This window comes from Canis lupus, unplaced genomic scaffold (genome assembly GCF_011100685.1).
Source record: "Canis lupus familiaris isolate Mischka breed German Shepherd unplaced genomic scaffold, alternate assembly UU_Cfam_GSD_1.0 chrUn_S1778H1975, whole genome shotgun sequence".
Taxonomy (NCBI): domain Eukaryota; kingdom Metazoa; phylum Chordata; class Mammalia; order Carnivora; family Canidae; genus Canis; species Canis lupus.
In genome coordinates this window covers 7,604-29,571 of record NW_023330632.1, presented here as the reverse complement: position 1 = coordinate 29,571, position 21,968 = coordinate 7,604, and the positions used below count along the sequence as shown (strand labels likewise).

The 21,968-nt window shown below is 37.9% G+C and overlaps 1 long non-coding RNA gene across 1 annotated transcript; it reads left to right on the top strand.

Moving 5' to 3' along the window:
* Positions 1 to 4,679: 4,679 nt before the first annotated feature.
* On the top strand, positions 4,680 to 9,958 carry LOC119878649. Its single transcript, XR_005387042.1, has 2 exons — positions 4,680 to 8,253; positions 9,546 to 9,958. It is a non-coding gene; the product is annotated as an uncharacterized LOC119878649 (long non-coding RNA).
* The last annotated feature ends 12,010 nt before the right edge of the window (positions 9,959 to 21,968 follow it).

Genomic DNA, 21,968 nt, shown 5'->3' with positions numbered 1-21,968 from the left:
TTCATTTCGCTGTGGTCTTCTCCATGTTCCTTCGCTTAGATTGAATTTTTTAATTTCAACATCTTCCAACCCAATAGAAAGAAGTAGAAAATCTGACCAAAAAAGCATCTGAGTTCTGATCAAACTCATAAATGAGTTTATAGGATAGGGGCACCTGGGTGGCTCAGTGGTTAAGCGTTTGCCTTCAGCTCACTACATGGGGCTCCCCGCAGGGAGCCTGCTTCTCCCTCCGATTCTCTCTCTCTGTGTCTCTCATGAATAAAGAAATAAAATCTCAAAAAAAAATGAATTTATAGGATAATCTTTTCCAAAATGAAGGTAGTTTTATTCAATTATTCTAATAGCAAAGGAGGTGTGATTGAGTTCTGGTTTTCTATAATATAAATTAATAAATAATATCGCTTAGCCTTAACTTTTTGTGAATATTTTGAATTATAGCCACTTCCCTATTCATCGAACTTCTCCCATTTCTCTTGCAAGCATATTCCATATCTAATGCTTTTGTCTCATTTTTATTAATAGCTACTTCATGCCTTTATTTAGCAATGGGGGTGATGTCCTTCTGGACTAGAGACTGATGCAGGAGGAAACTATAATTTGAGCAACTGATCCATCTATTACCATGAACACAGAGTTCTGCTAGTGCCACTTTCTTCCCTTATTTTTTTCACATAACAGGACATGACAAGCCCCTGTTAACATATTAATTGTCGATATAACTAGACCAAAATTATTTATTTGAGTCAATCCTACTGGAACTCTAGCAGAGAAAGTGGGCTGATAAAAAATTCATTTTACTCTCTCTACCCTACAACAAACAACTTCGCATTCCAGGTAATACCAACAATGGTAATTATAACAATCATCATGTATGAGCAAGTAGAGCAAGCACTTTACATTTGTTATTTCATTTAATCCTGGTGAAAAGGTACCACTGCCAATCCTAATTTTACTGATACAAAAAGTGAGGATCTGGGAGACTTAACCACATGTCATACACGTTAAGGAGAAACCAGGGTTCAGACCCAGACTATGAACTCAAAGCCTGAACTCATAGCCACTGTACTCCATAATCTATGAGAACATGTTATTTTTTTTTATTTCCAGAGAATTTTCTTTGTCACTTTGATCTACTCAATAGCAAAATGCAATCCTCAACAGCCCTATCCTCATAAATCTTTTTATCCATTCCTAGCCTCTCACTTCTTTAGCATTCTTATCCGAGAAACTTCCATATGCACAGATATTCTTTGCATTTGATGGGAAGAAAAATTGAAGAGGAACTTGAAGCCATTCCAAACGATACCATGAATTTCTCTGCAGGGCACGCCAAGACTTACCACTTCCTTTTTCTTAAGGAATCTCCTGATGCTGCCAGTTATCGAGGCATTGTCCACTTCTAGAATTTCTAGCATTCTTTAGAGTTGTTAGGGCTTTATTATATGCCCCATTTCTACCTTCCAGTACTCTAGATCCAGCACTCCAATCTGTGTGTGTGTGTGTGTGTGTGTGTGTGCACAAAAGCTCCCTATGGGAAGGTTCATTGAAAAACAACGTGAATGAAAAACTAGAGGGTAGACCTACTCAAGTGTAAACAAACATACGCACAGAAGAGGCAGTAGATCAAACAAGTCAGACCCCACTTTCAAGCTCTGTGGACATGAACCTCAGTTCACATAAATAGGGCACACACTCCTGTCACTGGGATGCATGCAGACACCACTAGAAGGCAAACCCCTTGATTCACTTCACTGACTGAACAGAATCAAAGGTTTTGCCCCAACCAGCAAATGTAAAATGTGTTTTGAGGCCCATGGCTCTAGTGAGCCATCATATGAAATGAATTACCAGGGCTTGAAGTCGGGATGTGAGAGAAACCACTGTGAAGCCTCAGCCAGCATGGATAGCTGGGAAGCCACTGTGCAGGGCAGACACAGTGAAAATGCATTTCTTGTTACTGGGCTGCACGTTTGTGCTACAGCCACACTGCAGTGCCTTGCGATTTGGAAAATAGCTAAAGGGTTCACAGTTCAAATGAGCTCTGGGAACTCAAAATCTTTCTGGAAAACTTGCTAAGCTGGGTGTGCATGCAGGTATTTCAGAGCTCATCCGGCTCTAATTAAAAATCATACTTCCCGTCTGTGTTCACCCAAACAATATTGAGTCAAACCACAAGAAAATCTGTTATCACTCAAATTGGGACCTATTTTTCATACAACTGAAATATTATATAAAATCATGAACTGTTAGGTATAAAAGTAAAAATTGAATACAGACACCGATTCCCATGCTACCTTTGCCTCACCTTCCAGGGGATGTGAATCATGGGTCACAGCTGCGTGCTCAGGGCATGCGCCTTGAGATCAAAGCCTTTGATGCTGGAGGAAGTATTCGAATTAGCCTGATCCACACACCACACCACGCTCTGTGCCCCTCCCCGTGTCCTCGTTCACGCCAATGCTGTAAAAACTAATGTGTTTGAATGATGTTTTAAAGTGTTCTATGCAATTAAGTTGGAAAGCAAGCAGGAGGGCTAGTTTTCCTCTGGTGTACATATGAAACTCCCAATAAATTTAAGGTCCTTGAATGTGTTTTGGGGGAGGGAAAGATTAAAACGGGGAAAGTTTTTGAAAGGAACAAACACTTCAAAAAAAGTAAACCTGAGGTGTTTTCCCCCTTATAATATCAAAACTGTTTTTATAGTTGGAAAATGTCTACGGATCAAAAAATATACACCCAAAAGAGTGTACCGATTCCATAATCACTTGTACCCAATTTGCAGTTCACTTTCCTAAGGAAAGTACTCCTTTATGTAATTGTGGCGAAGTATTACAAACCGCCCTCACCTTGCCCCGTGTGTTAGTGATTGAAAAAAACGTGCTGCTCTCTCCTTTCTGTTAGCTGCCTGTCGAATGCAGAATTTTGCACTAAGTTTCTGTTGTGTGGATGTTTCTATTTATTTTAAAGCATTCCTGAGTGTCCTAATCTGTTTATGAGGCTCTTATGAAAAATAAAAGCATAGATTTCTGAGCCCGATTAACAACCAAGACACATATATAGTACATTTGTCCAGATAGTGGTTTGGGAAAGTAGTACATCCTTATTCAATTTGTAAAGCAGCATTAGTAACACAGCCTGTCGGTGTATTAATAAAGCAGTGAGTAACATCCATTTACAGCAGTAAATAAAATGCAGGAAAACCAATACATTCATAGAGCAGCATCACCAAAAGAGTCTCAGAAGGGCTTCTCAAATATCAAGCCATCCATGCCCGGAGAACACAGAAACTTCTGCACTTCCAACACTATACCCTTGATTGAGAATGTTCCTGGCTAAGGAAAATGGGTAGAGCAGGATAAATTAACTAGTGAAGAATAAATCACAGCGCCTGGCACATACTAAGCATGGTAGCTAATAAAATCATTTCACGTTGTACAAACGTTAGGTAACTTGTAGGCCCAATGCCAGTGAGGTACATTTAAGCAACTCTCACTGCCTATCACAGGTATTGTTCTAGGCCATCCTTTTCTTCTTTTATTTATTCTTTTAAAATTTCACCCTTGCTTCTACCTTAGGCCTTTAAAATACTGGACTGCTAGGTTCCACTGGTTTAACTTTTAGATTAAACATTTACTAACCATCATACGTCATGCAGAATGAAACCTCGTGGTTAATGCAAGAAACTTAGACTAAATTAATTCCCCAAAGAGCAGTAGTCCTCTTAATGCATTCAGGACTAGAGGTTACTCAGGTCCTAGAAAAAGTCATTTACGGAATAGACTCATAAAAAAGGACCCTGCACTGATTTAACATATTCTAATGGAAAGCATGTGAGTGCATAGTAGATCCTCCCCTCTGCAACCTTTATCTAGCTGACTCCTGGCATTGCCAACACACTGCAGGCTCTCTGTGAAACACCAAGATGCCAACAGCCTGCCAAACATATGACTAGTACATTTCACACTCACAGTTCATTAGTTTATGTAATATGAAATTATATAACTGACATCAAGGGTTTGGGAATAAATGCAACTGACTTGGAAAGCCAGAAGAGGGGGGAACCACAGAGCAACAAGTTCTGAGGGCATAGGAGCAAAATGCAGGTTCAGTTTGGGCAGGCATCCAGCCAAGACACTGCTTTCCAAGGGAGCCATGCAAGGCCTGGTAGCAACAGCTGATACCAAGTGAAGCCTGGGCCACTGGTGCCCATAGGGGTCAACCAGAGATGAGGTGGGGACTGCAGCAAGTGCTGACAGGGCTAGCCTGACCTTAGGGCCAAGATTCCTGCTTCCTCATTCCTCCCAAACTAACCAGGGCTGGACTCCAGGGAATAGAAGCCAGAACCAGACTTCAGAACTGGCAAAATAATCACCATGATAATGAATACCACTTATGGAGCTCTTACTTTGTACTAAGCATGGGTTTATGTGATTCAAATGCATAACCTGTGAAGCCAAGCTGCCTTGTGGTCCAGTCCTGACATGGAAATGCAGTCAGACACAAAAGCCTGGCAACTAGGTAGCAATTGAAAGTAATTTTAATTCTAGTTTCCCTCTTGAAAAACAGCACAATTGTACACTGTTAAACTTCTTTAAAATCCTCTTATCTTTTTTTATACTCAGCACATCTGTCTCACCCTAAAGTTGCTCCTAAAATAACACACACCCCCCATTCAAACCTTTCCAAACTCTCTATTCAAAACAGGGTGGAAGCTCTTCCCTCTCTCCACTTTCCTCCTTTCCTTCCCCATTTGTTGTTTCTTTCTCTCCCACAAAGAATCCTCTGCCCTTTCTGGTATGAGTTCTCCCTGCCTGAGTTTCTCTAGTTTTTCCTCTCACACTGCATGCTTGGGTCCTTACAAGGTTCAGGAAACAGACAAAATAGGAAGAGAGCAGGGGAAGATAAAAAATGTAAAGACAGGAAGAAGCTGTGAATACCGGCGCACATTCAACACTTTTTAAAGGTCTCTATTATCTTACTCATCTTCTCAAGAAGCCTCAGAGGCAGGTGATCCCCTTAAACTTATGAGATGATAGGGTTTACAGATTCAATAGTAACCTACCCAGTAAGTAGAAGAGTCAAGATACAAATCCAAGGAGCTATGACTTCAAAACCCACCTTTTTGATGACTGTTTGCCTTTTCTAGAAAGCAGCTAAAATGCATAAGGCAATTGTCTAGTTTCTGCTCAGATAGTCTGTGTTCACAGCTAGAAATCTATTACATCTCTTCCTAGACTTAAAAACTATCAACAACAGAGTCTACTGGAGGAGAGACCAAGGACCAAAGCAAAAGCAAGGCAGGCTGGCCTTGTGAGATAGGCATTAGCTGGGCTTGATGGAGCTGGCAATCTATGTTCCTTCAACTTCCTAAACAACTCTTCATATATATAGGGAAGTTGGACGGTAGTTTATTATCCATCCCATTTTCTTGTGGAAATCAAGATTTTAATGTAGCATCAGGCCCTCTCTCATTGAGGGCCCAGAAAAGTCTACAGGTAACTGACATTATTCATTATAATGACATGGCTATAATAAAAAAATAATATAGTAATAAATAAATAAGCTGTTGGAACAGTTTAATGCTGTATTTATAAAATAATGGAATCAATGAGGGAATTCATGAATTCTTTTGAGTCATCTACTTAGGGGATGGAGGGAGAAAACACATTATGTAAAGGGAAATTGTTAACTTGTTAAAATCCTCAAGGGATTATATAATTTACCAAAGAAATGATTGGAATGTTTTGTTTTGATTAAAGAACCAATTTAAAGTTTGGAAAGCAGAAATTGAAAGAAAAAATAGGTCCACTTAAGAATAGAGAAGTATCAATATCAGGCTCCCTTGGCATCCAGACTGGGACTGCTCTTGTTTATTGATTCTGTAACGACATACAGGAGCAAAATCTCCACATTTATAGCTAATACTCAATACTCAAGAGTGATAGAAGGCTATAGGGATGGGGGTGGACAACTAAAATGTGTGTGTGTGAAAAGAGAGTGGTGGATGAAAGTCTGTGTTGAGTATATATTTAGAAGAAGTAGCCGAAGCCTCATATAGCTGTGTCTGCTTTAGCAGCTTTCATATGATAATAAAATGAGGTACAAGAAAATAAATAAATTGATAAAAATATTGAATTGTTGATCAAGAGTTAAAAGTTGCAAGCTAGAAAAGGGATTTAAGTGGGAGTTATAATACCGAGACACCTAAGCCATGTGTTATAGTAACCAAGGAGAGCTGGCTACTCTGTTCTTCCTTCTCATTATTTTTCAATAATGTTCATAGAGCACTATTTGCTCTTTTTGCAGAGAGAATAAGAATATAAATTAAATAAATGTGTTCATAGAGGTGTGTGTGTGTATGCATGTGCACATATGTATAAAACTGCCTAACAATCTTATATTGATGTATGTTCCCATGGTCACTTCCTGGACCCTGTCAATAAGCAATACAAGTTTATCTATAAAATCTTAAACTCCACATAATCCATTCTCAAACTCTAATGTCCTATTTTTCAACTTCCTGAGCTTCCATCTCACTGTTTTCTCACTTCACAGAGATCTGCCTTCCTACCTTCCTAATTCTTACAGGTCATCCTCCCAGATTATAAGTAGGCTTCTTTTTTTTTTTTTTTTAAGACAAAAAGAGAGGAGGCAGAGACACAAGCAGGTTCCTTGCCGGGAGCCCAATGCGGGACTCAATCTTAGATCCCAGGATCATGCCCTGAGCCAAAGGCAGATGCTAAACCACTGAGCCACCCAGGCATCCCTATGAGTAGCCTTCTGTTTGTCCTTTCAGTCAGCTCAGACTGTATGACTATTCAAATGAGTTGCAGTGCTATAACCTATTTCCTCCATCTTACACCTCAGTGATCGGATGATGCTGGAGAAAAACACTAGTAATGTTATTAAAAAGATAAACTGAGGCATGATTCAAACCAGGCAGTGCCAAACTGAAAGTGGTTAGGAGCACTCCAGGAGCTAGGGGAAAGTTTTTAACAAGATACAGAAGCAAAGCAAGGAAATTATTTGATTGGCTATAGCATAAGCTCTTGCCTTATTTGGGAAAGCCTATTTGTGATTGGTTGGCCTCAGGTTTCATATTCTTAGATTCAAGTGTGTTGATTCTGGATTAGGTTTTGGTTTGCTTACATAGGCCACCAAATCTTTAGAGACACTTTATCTAATGGCCTCCTGTTTAATTACTTTAACAATGCAAAACTCTCAAGTCAGGAGCTCCCCCAAACAGCTCTGTTTCCCTTATTCAGAAGACGGTATTTCTTTCTCTTGACTCTTAGAAGACTGATCATGTCTTATTCCCTTTGCTTCTCTAGAATTTTGCCCCTTGTCAGTGAACTTCACAATTTAGGACATTACTCTGGATACAGTATGAATGATTGACTGGGGGCCAGGCAAGAGAGGGTGCAAGGACAGTGGAAAAGTGCTGTAGGCTTTACAGGGGTGATGACAATGGCAATAGAGAGAAGCAAATGACTTTGGAATAAGTGTAGGCAGTTGAATCACAAAGATATAATTGTTGGATAGAAGCAGGGGAGATGAGGTGGGAGTGTGAGGTGAGGAGATTTCTGGCTTGAGCAACTAAGTGGTGATATCGTCACTGATATAGGAGAATACTGGGGATGGGGGACCCAGGTTTAGATAGGAAAAAAAATAGAAATTTTATCTGTAATATATTAGGTTCGAGATAGTTCTGAGATTGCCTAATATAGAGATGTCCAAGAAGCACTGGTGGGACTGTTGAACATGATGAAAAATAAGGACCAGGATGTGACCCTGGAAGTGGAGGACAATTCCATGGACAATGAGGAGGTCGAGGATCTGAGTTGCCAGACATCCTTCAGTACCTCAATTTTATCAGGGTTTTCTCAACTCCAACTTTCCAAATGTTTTATATTTTTCATTTTTATTTCAATCATTAATTCACCTGGACATAATGTTTATGTATGATGAAAGATTACCATCTTTATTTTCTTCTTTTTGGATAACCAGATATCCTTGGGCCATTTGTGTTCAACACAAGCTTAACCCCCAAATGTCCCTTGAATTCATTTTGCCCTGAAGGACTTCAGGATCCTTCCCTTTCTTTTCTATAATCCATATTCTGCATGGTGTCATGAAATTTGTCTTTCTAAAATACAAATGTGATCATGTCACTCTGCTGATTAAACTGTTTAAATAACTTCTTTTTATTGCCTACAGAATAAAAGTCCAATCCCTAAGCCTGTCATATTTAAGGTATTTCACATTTATCTTTACAATATCTCTTTGCTTATCACATCTTTTCTGTCATCAACATTTGTACCCAAATACTACTGTGTAGAAAATAGATGACTCGAATTAAATTTTCAAATCCTTTGTCAGAACTACTCATCTGATTCATAACTGATAGACTTTTTTAAAGTTCTAATTAATTTCTTTGTCAGTTTTTGGTGTCTACATTTTTTATGTCATTTTTTGGTGTATTAGGCATGATACAGTATTATAAGTTTTAGAGTTTATAATCTAAAGGACAGAAAGCATTAATCTACATATCTATTTAATAGGAAAGACATAGGGGCACGTGTCTGGCTCAGTTGGAAGAGCATGCAACTCTTGATCTCGGGGTTGTAGGTTTGAATCCCACATTGGGTGTAGAGATTACTTAAATACATAAAAAACAAAACTTAAAAAAAATAAAAGGGATGATATAAGGATAGTAATAGGCATTTGAGTAAACTGCTATGATAGTTCTGATAAAGCAAAGATAGCATCTTATTTGATGAAAATCAGTGGAGGCTTTGTGGAAAAGTTAACTGGGTCATGAAAGATAGGTAAAATTTAGAAATTCAGAGAAGAGAATGAGAGGGCCTTTTAGGAAGAAGGATGGCATCAATCAGGGCAAAAGAAGTGGAGAAGTGTGTGACCTTGGAGTACAGGATAGAGCAGGAGAAAGATAAGTGGCTAGAAAGGTAAACTGAGGCCAAAGCACAAAAATCCTTTAAAGGATGAGTTAACAGACTGTTTAACTCGTTAGTTAACTAACTGTCCCAAGCTGTAGTTATTTAGCACTGGGAGTCAATGCAGTTAGGGGATTGACATAATTAAGTTGTAACATGATCAAGTGGGTTGGAATGCAGAGAAATCATATCTAAGAGGTTGTACTAATAGCCGAGGCATGGTGTGCTGTTGGCTTGGCCTAGAGGCAGAAAAGTCAGAAAGAATGCAAGACAAATTTCAAAGCAGACTCCATAGCAGTTAGATGACCAAAGAAAGGTGGGAGAAATAGGTCTATCTCAGCTTCAGGAAATAAAATGGTAAGCATTTCATGAGAAATCTCGGTCTGGTTAAGTACCATTTATATTTGCATTTGCCTAAATGGCATTTCTTGTCCTTTTTTCTTTTCTTTTCTTTGGTTTTTTTTTTTTTTTTTTGGTGACTTTTAAAAACATTTAATATTAAAAATTGTTTTCAAAGCCTAACTTTATGCCTTGAGATTAATGGTTTTATACTTTGTTTCCCTCTCCGCCCTCCTCTTTTACATGTGACAGCTACTGCTGGGTATGATTGGGTCTTCTGACCAGGACCTCCAGGAAGCCGCAGCTGGATGTATATCCAACATACGCAGACTGGCTCTTGCTATAGACAAGGCAAGATACACTTGAAATGTGCACAGACGTTACAAACTACCAAATTTTACATGACAGGGAACATGTCAGTCCCATGGCCAAGAAGCCTAGATCAGGAAGCATGTTGAGCAAATGTTTTACAGACAGATAAATGTCTGAATGAAAACACAGGAATTAAAAATGCAAAGGATACTCTTCATCCAAAAATTGCATAGATATTTTTGTTCTATTTAATATTTTGGGGATATGCCATGTAATGAAATGTAAAGCTAATAAAATTGTGATACTTTTGTTTGTGATGATTTTAATAAAAGATATGGCCTTCCTGGTGTGCAGTCCTATAGTCATTCTGCATGTCTTTAGAATTTTCCTTCTGTTAAACCTATCTCACTGCCCTGTCATTATGGTTTTGTCTGTTTGATCACTTGCAACCCACGGGAGAGCTCTAAGGAGATGTGCTGATTTCACGAACTGTTATTAAATAGAATTTAGAGTCAGGCAGCGGGACCTAGAGAGATCATCCTGAGGTCATTCTAGATTTCTCCTAAATACTATCAGACATCGGAGAAGTTAATGTATGGCTGTCACTGTACCAGATAATGTAAATCACAAAAACATAAGCAATGAGTGGGATTTTTACTTTTAGACTTACGAAGCATAAACAATTATGTTTTATTTCCCTCACAGGACTGACCAACACTTTTATTGAAGAATTAATTTATGTTGCTGTAAGGATAATATTACTTCACATAAAATTGCTTTGAATTTCTGAACTCACCTTTAGCACACAGAGTACTTTTTTTTAAGTGGCCACAAAAGATTAATAGCATTTTATCAGGTTATGGAAACATTAGAGGCCACTTTAAGGAATCGCATATGTAACCTTGGTGTGCTAAAATGTTTGGGAACTAACTGTCCCAAGCATCCAGTACTAGCCAGGAAAATCATTTTGTATGCATCAGTTCCATAAACTGACTATCTCAGTTAATTCTTTGAAGAACAGGCTAAGCAGTTTTTATTAAGAAAAATACTAAGTGCTGTCTATGTTTGTCATAATTTGGAGAAGATCATAAACTTAATTGAATTAAATGTAAATAATTTGTATGAAATGAGAAGCCTGTAAAGGATGAAAATTATACTAGTGATAGATTATCTGATTAAAAAAATAAGACGTTTCTGAGAATTTCAAGGTTTTGTAAAACATCAATCCTATTCCGTCCTCTGAAAAAGAGGTCATAAAAGAAGATAATAAGAACAAGGCAATAGTATTAATGCTAACTAAGAACTGGATTTAAATAATAGTGTAAATCCTTTAACTTTCAACATATTTCTAATGGTAAAGTTACTGTTTGCCTGTGCTTCACAAAAATTAAAAATACATCTTAGAAATCATGGATTATGAAAGCTGTAGAAACTGAACAAACATTATTGTTATATTTTTATTAAAGGAAGCTTTTACCACTATCTTAAAATATCAAAATATTCTTGATATTAGGGAGACCTAGGAGCCAAGGGAAGCAGCAGGTAGAAAACAGCAGCACAGAAAGAATTGGAAGAGTCATTGGAAGTGAAGGACTGTTCTTTCACAATATGCTTCATAGAAGGAAGCTGGGGTTTTCATTTTTTATGGTTAATAAATGCATAAAGAAAAGCAACAGTGCCATTTGAAATGAAACTAAGGGGACACCAGGGTGGCTCAGTGGTTAAGCGTCTGCCTTCCAGCTCAAGGAGTGATCCTGGAGTCCTGGGATTGAGTCCCACATCAGGCTCCCTGCATGGAGCCCGCTTCTCCATGCCTATGTCTCTCTCTCTCTCTCTCTCTCTCTCTCTCTGTCTCATGAATAAATAAATAAAATCTTTTTAAAAAGTGAAATGAAACTAAGCACTTGAAAACAGTTCAGGGAAATTAACGTGAAAATCGTCTTGTGTGTTCCTAAGAATTCTTTTAAATTCTTAACTCCAGGACGGTAGTATCTTTAGGTACTACAAATGAGAACCTGAAGTTAAGGGTTAATTTTGGTTTGTGTGTGTGTGTGTGTGTGTGTGCATCTGTGTGAGAAATGACATCACAGAAAACTCTGAACTCGTGAGAAAAATGTCAAAGACAGTGATAGCACCCAGAGCTATCAGAGAACAAGCAGGGGACAGTCATACCATATCTTTGCTACTATATGCTACAATAGCATTCATCTTTTCTTTCTTTCTTTTTTTTTTTCATTAGTTTTTGGTAAGATTTTGTGTGTTATAATTTATTTTCTGCTATTTAAAGCTGGCAACCTTAATTCCTTATTAGTTTTCAGCAACAGTTCTTTTTTAGATTTTACTCTTCCCCAGGACATCCTGGGAATCCAATATACTCTTGGTGATAGCCGGCTGTTTCAGTTTGAAAGGAATTTAAGGTGGAAGGAATTTTAAATAGATATTCTTTGATCTTCCACCATCTTCAGTTTTCAGGGCTTCCTTTTAGAAATCTTGCCGTGATCATTCTGCTGTTTAGAGTGAATGTTCTTTTGCCACTATCAGAATGACTTGCACTAAAAATAACTTGTCTCTTTTTATAACTGTCTTAGGTTCTGACAGTTAACAGGAATTTGGTTTTCATTTATGGAATGGCATTGCAAATCCTGTTATTTTGAGAGATTTTGGTATTATCATTATGCCTCCCTAAGGCATGGAATTAAGAGACTATGATCCAAAATACTCAGAAAATGCATTTCCAGTTAGGAAAATGAGAATCTCAGTTGTTGATAAACAGACAACTGAAATCATTGGGTAAATCTTTTCTTTTTCTTTTACCTAATGGGAGTAGGTTTAAAAGATAATTTCACAGTTCAGTAATTCAAGATATTTAATCTCATCCCACGGAAGACTTGGGAAATAAATAGGCTATGTTTATTCCTATAATTCAGTGAAAACAGTAAGGAAACCCACTTTTTTAAGAATCTCACTGCCTCGAATGCACTAAATTCCCCCCTAAAAAACACTTGCTCATGTACTCAAATGTAGAATTCTGTCCCTTGATGACACTGGAGTAGAAAGAGAACCAAATTGTACATAATGCTAATTAATATATACAGGCACTGTATTATATACTTCTTCCTACTTGTGATCTTATTTGAAATACAGAAGAATTGGTAAAAATAGATAATCTCGTATCATACTAGGGTCTATCTAAATGGGCACAATCATCCTGCAAGGGCAATTTGGCAATGCATACCAAAAGCTTCATAATTTTGTGTGCGTTTTGGATTATGCCCAAGAGTTATTCTACAAGAGTATTTACCACATCATTGCTTATAATGGTACAAATGTTAGGGGAAATTTTGGCTAATCCAATTATGGTCCAACCATACAACAAAAACATGTTGTAGAATATTAACTAATGACATAGAAGGCCTTTCACAAAATATTGTTAAATTGGATAGCAGGTTCTGAAGCAGTATATACACCCTGAGCCACATTTTTAGAAAATTATTAGTATGTAGCTAGACACAATGAAAGAAGAAAGAACTTAAATACACCAATCTGTGATTAAACAAATGATTATATCTGAATAGAGCAACAAGAATGATTTTTGCTTTCTCTTTGCCCATCTGTGTTTTCTAATCTGTCCAAAATGAACATGAATTACTTTTTTTCAATAAAAACACCCAATGAATTTACTTTTCTATTATTTGGAAACTGCTAGGATAGACATTCTTCCTAATACTAACTTTAAAAGAGAGATCCTCCATCAACAAATGGGATACACAACCCGTAGATCAAATTAATGAGCAGGGTTGGTTTGTTTTTTTGTTTTGTTTTGTTTTTTTGTTTTTTTTTTATGAAATAAACATCTAACCTACTATCAGAATATTTTTAATCTGCAAAATTTTGAACATTTCCTTATTTGGTCTTTGTAAATTCAGCAGATCAGTTCTATTCTCAAGCATATAGGAAGTAGACAAATGAAATAACTCAGAAGGTCATTGACAGGTTGCTTCATAAAACGTTGTTGTTTTGAAAAGAATGATTTTACCCATTCATTTATTTACTTCATTATAGATAGCTAAGACAAACGATATAGTAATTTACTAACATATTTTGCCCGTATAGTAGAAATACAGTATAAGTCTAATAAGAAATACAGTCCCAACAAAATTTGCCAGCCAGTAAGTAAATTCTGTAGACTATCATAGAATTCTGATCTCCCCTTTTGTGTGCTATTCTTTTATGCTCTAATTGTTAAGATTAATTTCCTTGCCTTCAAGCTTTTATTTTCCTTTTTTCTCTCCACTCAAATCTCTGTCTCTAGCTTCTGTTCCCATTTTCTCTGATGAATGGCTCTTACATCTTCTGCCTCTTAAAAAGTTTTATGCTTTAGTTTCTATAAATGCAAGATGTAAAGTTAATATTTCAATATGCTTTCAATACACAACTGTCATGCTGACTTGAACTCATCTAACAGATGGAATCCTTATACTCCCAATTCATTATTTTCAAATATTCAAGTAAAAATAATTTATTCTTTATTTGCATCTGTCAAGACTAAAAGGAATTTGGGATCCCTGGGTGGCGCAGCGGTTTGGCGCCTGCCTTTGGCCCAGGGCGCGATCCTGGAGACCCGGGATCGAATCCCACATCGGGCTCCTGGTGCATGGAGCCTGCTTCTCCCTCTGCCTGTGTCTCTGCCTCTCTCTCTCTCACTGTGTGCCTATCATAAATAAAAAAAAAAAAAAAAAAAAAAGACTAAAAGGAATTTTTCTTCTCCAGTTCATGCCACCCTGATTTATTAGTTGATAAAAAGACATCCTTTGCAAATTACATAATTGGCTCATGATGTTCAGAGTTAAGATTTGTCATAAGTTTAGATTTATGTCCCAATTTATTTTAATGATTGAAAGGTACATTAGTGTACATCAGCATGGTTCATACAGTCTTAGAGAATCTATAGCTGGTTGGCTTGCTCATAGAGAATGACTATTATCAAAAATGAAATTTAGATAAAGTGTGGATAGTTAAATGCAAATTGTTTTCACTATTGAAAACTGACCTTTGTCAGTAGATATGTTACATCAGGAATTATAAACTTAGGGTCACCTGGGTGGCTCTGTGGACGCAGGGTCACCTGGGTGGCTCTGTGGTTGAGCGTCTGCCTTTGTTTCAGGTCATGATCCCAGGGTCCTGGAATTGAGTCCCGCATCAGGCTTCCTGCAGGGAGCGTGCTTCTGCCTCTATCTATGTCTCTGCCTTTCTCTATGTCTCTCATGAATAAGCAAATAAAACCCTTTCCTTAAAATCCTTTTCTTAAACCTAAGTGTTCACAAGGGCTAGGCAAGTAACATAAGTGAGTGTAAATAGCTAGATATGTTGTTGTTGTTGTTTTTAATGGTTCGTGTATCTTTTATTTTTTTATTTTATTTTTTTATATATATATTTTTTATTGGTGTTCAATTTACCAACATACAGAATAACCCCCAGTGCCCGTCACCCAATCACTCCCACCCCCCGCCCTCCTCCCCTTCTACCACCCCTAGTTCATTTCCCAGAGTTAGCAGTCTTTACGTTATGTCTCCCTTTCTGATATTTCCCACCCATTTCTTCTCCCTTCCCTTATATTCCCTTTCACTATTATTTATATTCCCCACATGAATGAGAACATATAATGTTTGTCCTTCTCCGACTGACTTACTTCACTCAGCTGTTGTTGTTGTTTTTAAAATAATATTGACATGAGAGGGTGGGGGTGGGGGAAATAGGTAATGGGGATTAAGGAGTGCACCTGTCATGATGAGCACCGGGTGATGTGTGGAAGTGTTGAATCACTATATTGTACACCTGAAACTAATATAACACTGTATGTTAACTATACTGAAATTAAAATAAAAACAATAAAAATAAAATAAGAGTGACACAATTGGCAATGGACCTTTAGCCTTCATGTCTGGGGGACAGAGACTGGAGAACTAGGGAGTGCAAACAAATTACTATTCATCTCTAGCCAGTTGTTGCCAAATCTTACAACTTCTCAAAAGAAATTCAGATTTTTACAGGCATCCTCCCAAATTTTAAATATTGGCTATTCTATCAGTCTGCTAGGGCTGCCGTAACAGAATACCGTAGTGGCTTAAACATCAGACATTTATTTTCTCACAGTTCTAGAGACTAGAAGTCCAAGATCAAGCTGCCAGCAGGTTGGTTTCTGATGAGGCCTTTCTTTCTGGCTTGCAGACAGATGCTTTTTTTTTTTTTTTTTTTTTTCTGTGTCCTCATATGCCCTTTCCTCTGTGTGCATGCAAAGAGAGACAAGTCTCTGATGGCTCTTCCTCCTCTTATGAGGACCCTAGTCCAGTGGGATCAGGCCCCACCCTTCTGACCTTATTTAACCATAATTAACTCCTTAAAAGGCTTTCTTCAAATTCTGAGATTGGAAGTTAGGGCTTCAACATATGAATTTTTATGAGATACAGTCTATAACAACAAACATGCAGAAAAATCAAAATGATTCTTTGAACCAGATATGGTTCACAAGTCTGCAACATCATAATCTTTATCTAGTAGGATGAAAGATTATTTGACTAAATCCTGACAATTGCATCCCTAAAGATGCCTGGTGTTAATCAATAGAAAACCAAAGAAAATAATTAGTGCAAAAGGACACATGTCAAAACTATCTTGGTCTATGTAGATTCATATTATGATAGCAGCACTATAAAATGCGGTACTGAAGAGATTGGCTTCCTCAAATTCAGATAGAAGCTGAGAAAAATTACTCTGAAGAAGTAGATTATCATAATGGTAAGTGTAGGGTCATAGAATAGCTGTGGTGGAGATATCTTTAGGGTTAAATCACTTCCCTCAATTAGGCAAGTATTAAAGCTGCTCAGACAGAAGTTTATTTTTTTCCAGAGGTTCTCTAGATATTGAGTGTTTCCATTCTCCCTCAGACAGATTGAACTAACCAGACTATGAAGGTGAAAAGAGTCTTGAAAATTACTTTGAGGAATCTGAGCTTAATCCTACAGGCTATTGTTCTTCAGACCTGTTTAATACAGTCTAGGGTACCTGTTACAATGTGAAGTCTGGGCCCCACCCCAACCTACTGATTCAGAATCTCTGGGGAAACCCAGAATCTGCAAACTCCCTAGACTGTAGTCACCAGGTGTTGAGCACAGAAAAAAATATCTACACATGGGTTTCCTAAAAGTTAATCTGGTCAGGGTATAGTGAATAGATTATAGAAGAGGAATTGAAGCCAATAATTATTGGTTATACGGGATCTAGTTCAAAGCCACAGAGAGCCAACACTAGGGAATAGAAATGGAAAGGAAAAAGTATGAGAAAAAGATGTTAAGAAAAAATTGGCAGGACTGATAAAGTCTTAAAAGTAACAAATAATGCTATTCTCTTATATGTTAGAGATTGAATCCACAATCATGAAATGAACTCTATTTCTATACTGTTATACTAGGAAGCACCCTAGTATACCTCCAAAGCAGTGCTGTCCCATAGAAATAAAAGACAAGCCACTCTGTTTTAAATTTTTTTCTGCTCAATATCACTAACCATCAGGCAAATGCAAATCAAAACCACAATGAGATATCAGCTCACAACTGTCAGAATGGCTAACATTGAAAAAATAACACGTTTTGGTGAGAATGTGAAGAACCCTCATGCACTATTTGGTGAAAATAAAAATTGGGAAAGTGTATGGAGTTTTCTCAAAATATTAGAAGTATCACATGATCCAGCAAACCCACTTCTGGTTATTTATCTGAAGAAAGCGAAAACACCAAAGAGATAAATACATCCCCATGTTCCTTTCGGCCTTATTTATAATACCCAAGATATGGAAGCAACCTAAGCTGTCCATTGATGGATGAATAGATAAAGAAAATGGCGTAGGTGTGTGTGTGTGTGTGTGTGTGTGTGTGTAATGGAATACTATTCAGCCATTAAAAACCAGAGAAATCTTGCCATTTGTGACAATATGGGTAGACCTGGAGGAGCTTAGCCTAAGTAAAGCAAGGTACATGGAGAAAGACAAATGCCACATGCTCTCCCTTATATGTGGACTCGAAACAACAAAACAAGAACCCAAGCTCATAGATACAGAGAACAGACTGGTGTGAGTGAAATGGGTGAAAGAAGTAAAAAAGTCACAAACTTCCATTTATAAAATAAATAGTCCTGAGGATGTGATGTACAACATAGTGACTATAGTTAAAACTACTGGATTGTTTATTTGAAAGTTGCTATGAGAGATCTTAAAAGTTCACATCACAAGAAAAACTTTTTTGTAACCATGGTTGGATGTTAACTAGACTCCTTGAGGTGATCATTTCACAACACATGCAAATATTGGATCAATATGTTGTACATCTGAGACTAATAAATGTATGTCAATTATATCTCAATTAAAAGGCAATAAACGCAGGGGTGGCTGGCTGGTTCAGTCGGAAGGGCATGCAACTCTTCATCTCAGGGTGGTGAGTTTGTGCCCCACGTTGGGTGTAGAGTTTAAACAAACTTTTAAAAAAGTAACAAATACATAAATAAAATAAAATTTCTAGTAGCCCTATTAAAAAGTGTTAAAACAGGTGAAATTAAGTTTACTATGTTTAACCCAATGCATCCAAAATATTCTCATTAAAACATTTAATCAATATAAAAACTATTGAGATCCGTTACATTTTCTTTTTCACTAAATCTTTGGAGTTGATGTATATTTTACACCTATAGCACAGTTCAACTCAGACCAGCCTCAAATCAAGGGCTCTCTAGTCTCATATAGCCAGGGGGATGCCATGTTGGATAAGTCTTAGTCTATCCACTTGGCTAGGGTAAGGGGTTTCTTTAATTAATACTATTGCTTTAATTTATACAAGTTTTCATTATTTCTTTAGGTTATGTTAGATCATTCGCCATCTTGTCGAGTGTTGTTTCCCTTCTGACAGATGTTTCAGTCATGCTCTTTCTATTGCATGATGATTTTTTAAATTCAAATTTGTATGAATTTTGAATTTCAATGAAATTCATCTAGAAGGCTATAGTCAGCATTATATTTGGGGTAAAGTTATTTTTTAAAAAGATTTTTTATTTATTTGAGAGAGAGAATGAGCTGGGGAGGGGCAGAGGGAGATGGAGAAGCAGGCTCCCTTGCTGAGCAGAGAGCCCAATGTGGGGCTCCATCCCAGGACTCTGGGGTCATGACCTGAGTTGAAGGCAGATGCTTAACCAACTGAGTCACCCAAGCGCCCCTGATACAGTTATTTTTAAATGTTTTTTATTATGGTAAAATATAAATGACATAAAATTTACCAGTGTGGCCATTTTTCAATGTACAGTTCAGTGGCATTAAGTTCATTCACATTGTTGTGTGACCATCACCACAACCCATCTCCAGAACCCCAAATTGAAACTACCCATTAAACAATAACTCCTCCTTCAGCCCCTGGTAATCACCATTCTACTTTCTGTCTCCATGAATTTGACAGTTCTAGGAACCTCATATAAGTGGAATCATATAGTATTTGGTCTTTTGTGTTTGGTTTATTTCACTCAGCATGTCTTCAGAATTTCCTTCCATTTCAGGGATGGATTCTATTCCATTGTAAGTATATACCACCTTTTCTTTAACCATTCACCCACTGAGGGGCACTCAGGTTGTTCCCATCATTTGGCTACTCGGAACGTGGGTGTACAAATATCTGTTCAAGCCCTTGCTTTGAGTTCTTTTGGGTAGACAAGCAGGAGTGGAATTGCTGAATTAGATACAGTTATTTTTAAGACTTAACTCCTCAAATTTATCATTAGAAAAGGTGGTTTGGGGCATCCTTACCAGCAGAGTCAGTGGACTTGAGATACACTCACACACTGTCTCTCTAGAAGGACCTCTGTTTCCTAAGCATTCCAACAGCTTCACGGTCACTGACTCATAGACAAAGAATCCCCTCAAGCTGCTTCAGTAGGTTCAGTATATTTTAAATCCTGAAGGAGCCAAGTTCTTCCAGTGTGTGATTCAGTGAGTGCAAATTAGGCATTTAAGAAGGTATAGTCATACTTTTGGGAAAATAGTAAGGCCTTGCAACTATGCCACTAATAGTACCAAAATGGCCTAAAAAATTAACATTAACTCTCATAAGTTCCACTGTGTGATGTCTAGGTTGTGCTAAAGGGGAAATATGTCTCTTCTGCAACTACCATGTATAATACTGCACTTTTTGAGAGAGAAAAAGGCTGAAGGCCTCTGAAAAGTTTGTTCTGGAGCTATTAGAGCTCTTTCCTCGGTGAGAGCTGCGATGAGAATTTGTGCAATTTGCACTGTGGATGCAATCCAAACTTCCATACAAATAGTCCTGTAAAGACAGTAAGGCCGGTTTCCTGACTGCTTGCAAATGCTGCTGTCTGCACCTGCGCGCTCTTTCCCTCCAGCTTTATGCACCTCTGCAAGGCCATGGTAGCACCAACCAAACCTCGTCTTATTGGAGTGTTGTGCACACATCGGGAGGAGCTCACAGCTAGACCCATGTGTTGCTTTTTAAAAGCTTTGGCTGTTATTCCCAATCTTCACTTGCAAGGTGTAAAACCTTAAGGGGTCATCTTAGTTACACTGTCTTGTTGAAGCAATAAACACCAGCTGATGCTGATTTAAAACAGAAGATGAGCTAACACATTGTGCTCTCTGAAGTCAATTTATTTGGGTTATTCTTTTAATCTGAACTAATTATGAGCTAAAACAACAAATGTGAAGGTGTAAAGGAGAGTCCTGTCTTCTTCTCTGCCTATGAATGCATCAGACAAATGTGTGAGACAGATGTGCTCTTGCCAAGACTTGCGGTCCAGCTTCTCAGCTCTGCAGATTCTGCTTGTGAGCCCAACAGAGCTCAAATGGACCTGCCCTGGATGGTGGCTGTGTGAGATTTTCATTTTTGGATAATACTGGTAATAATTTCCTGAGAAAGAATATTTCTCTTTTAGCCCTTTAGGCAGAGGACTGATGTTCCAAAGAAGGAATGAGGAATTCCTTTTTTTTTTATTTATTTTTTATTGGTGTTCAATTGCCAACATATAGAATAACACCCAGTGCTCATCCCATCAAGTGCCCCCCTCAGTGCCCATCACCCAGTCACCCCATCCCCCTGCCCACCTCCCCTTCCACCACTCCTGGTTCGTTTCCCAGAGTTAGGAGTCTCATGTTCTGTCACCCTCGCTGATATTTCCCACTCATTTTTTCTCCTTTCCCCTTTATTCCCTGTCACTATTTTTATATTCTCCAAATGAATGAGACCATATAATGTCTGTCCTTCTCCGATTGACTTACTTCACTCAGCATAATACCCTCCAGTTCCATCCACGTCGAAGCAAAAGGTGGGTATTTGTCGTTTCTAATGCCTGAGTAATATTCCATGGTATACATAAACCACATCTTCTTTATCCATTCATCTTTCGATGGACACCGAGGCTCCTTCCACAGTTTGGCTATCGTGGCCATTGCTGCTAGAAACATCGGGGTGCAGGTGTCCCGGCGTTTCATTGCATCTGTATCTATGGGGTAAATCCCCAGCAGTGCAATTGCTGGGTCATAGGGCAGATCTATTTTTAAGGAATGAGGAATTCCTTATTGAGCATTGGAAAACCCTCAATTTATTCTTTAAAAAAAAAAAACTCTATTGAATTTTAATTAATATGCAAATAACTGCATAGATTTAATCTGTACAGTTTGATGAGTTTGGACATATGCAAACACTCATGATACCAGCACCACAGTTAAGGTAATACACATAGCCAACACCTTCCAAAGTTTCCTTGTGTCGGGGATCCCTGGGTGGCTCAGAGGCTTAGTGCCTGCCTTCAGTCCAGAGGTGGTCCTGGAGGCCCGGGATCGAGTCCCCCATCGGGCTCCCTGCATGGAGCCTGCTTCTCCCTCTGCCTGCGTCTCTGTCTCTCTGTCTCATAAATAAATAAAATATTTAAAAACAAAGTTTCCTTGTGTCACGTGTGTGTGTGTGTGTGTGTGTGTGTATAGTAACATGAAACCTAACCTGCTTAACAAATTGTTAACTATAGGCAATGTGTTGTAGTTTCTAGAATATTCTAAAATTTTTTAAAACTTATTCATGTATCATAAGTGAAACTTTATAGCCATTGACCATCTTCCCATTCCCTCCCAGCCCCCACCCCTGGCAACTACTATTCGTTTTTCTGCTTCTCTGAGTTCATTTTAGAATAGTCACAGAAAATCTCATTGAAGTGGAATCATTCAGTATTTGTCCTTCTGTGAGTGGCTTATTTCACTTAGCATAATGTCTCCCAGGAAAAAAACATTAATAATAACCTTCTAAAAGTAATAATTATGATGATGAT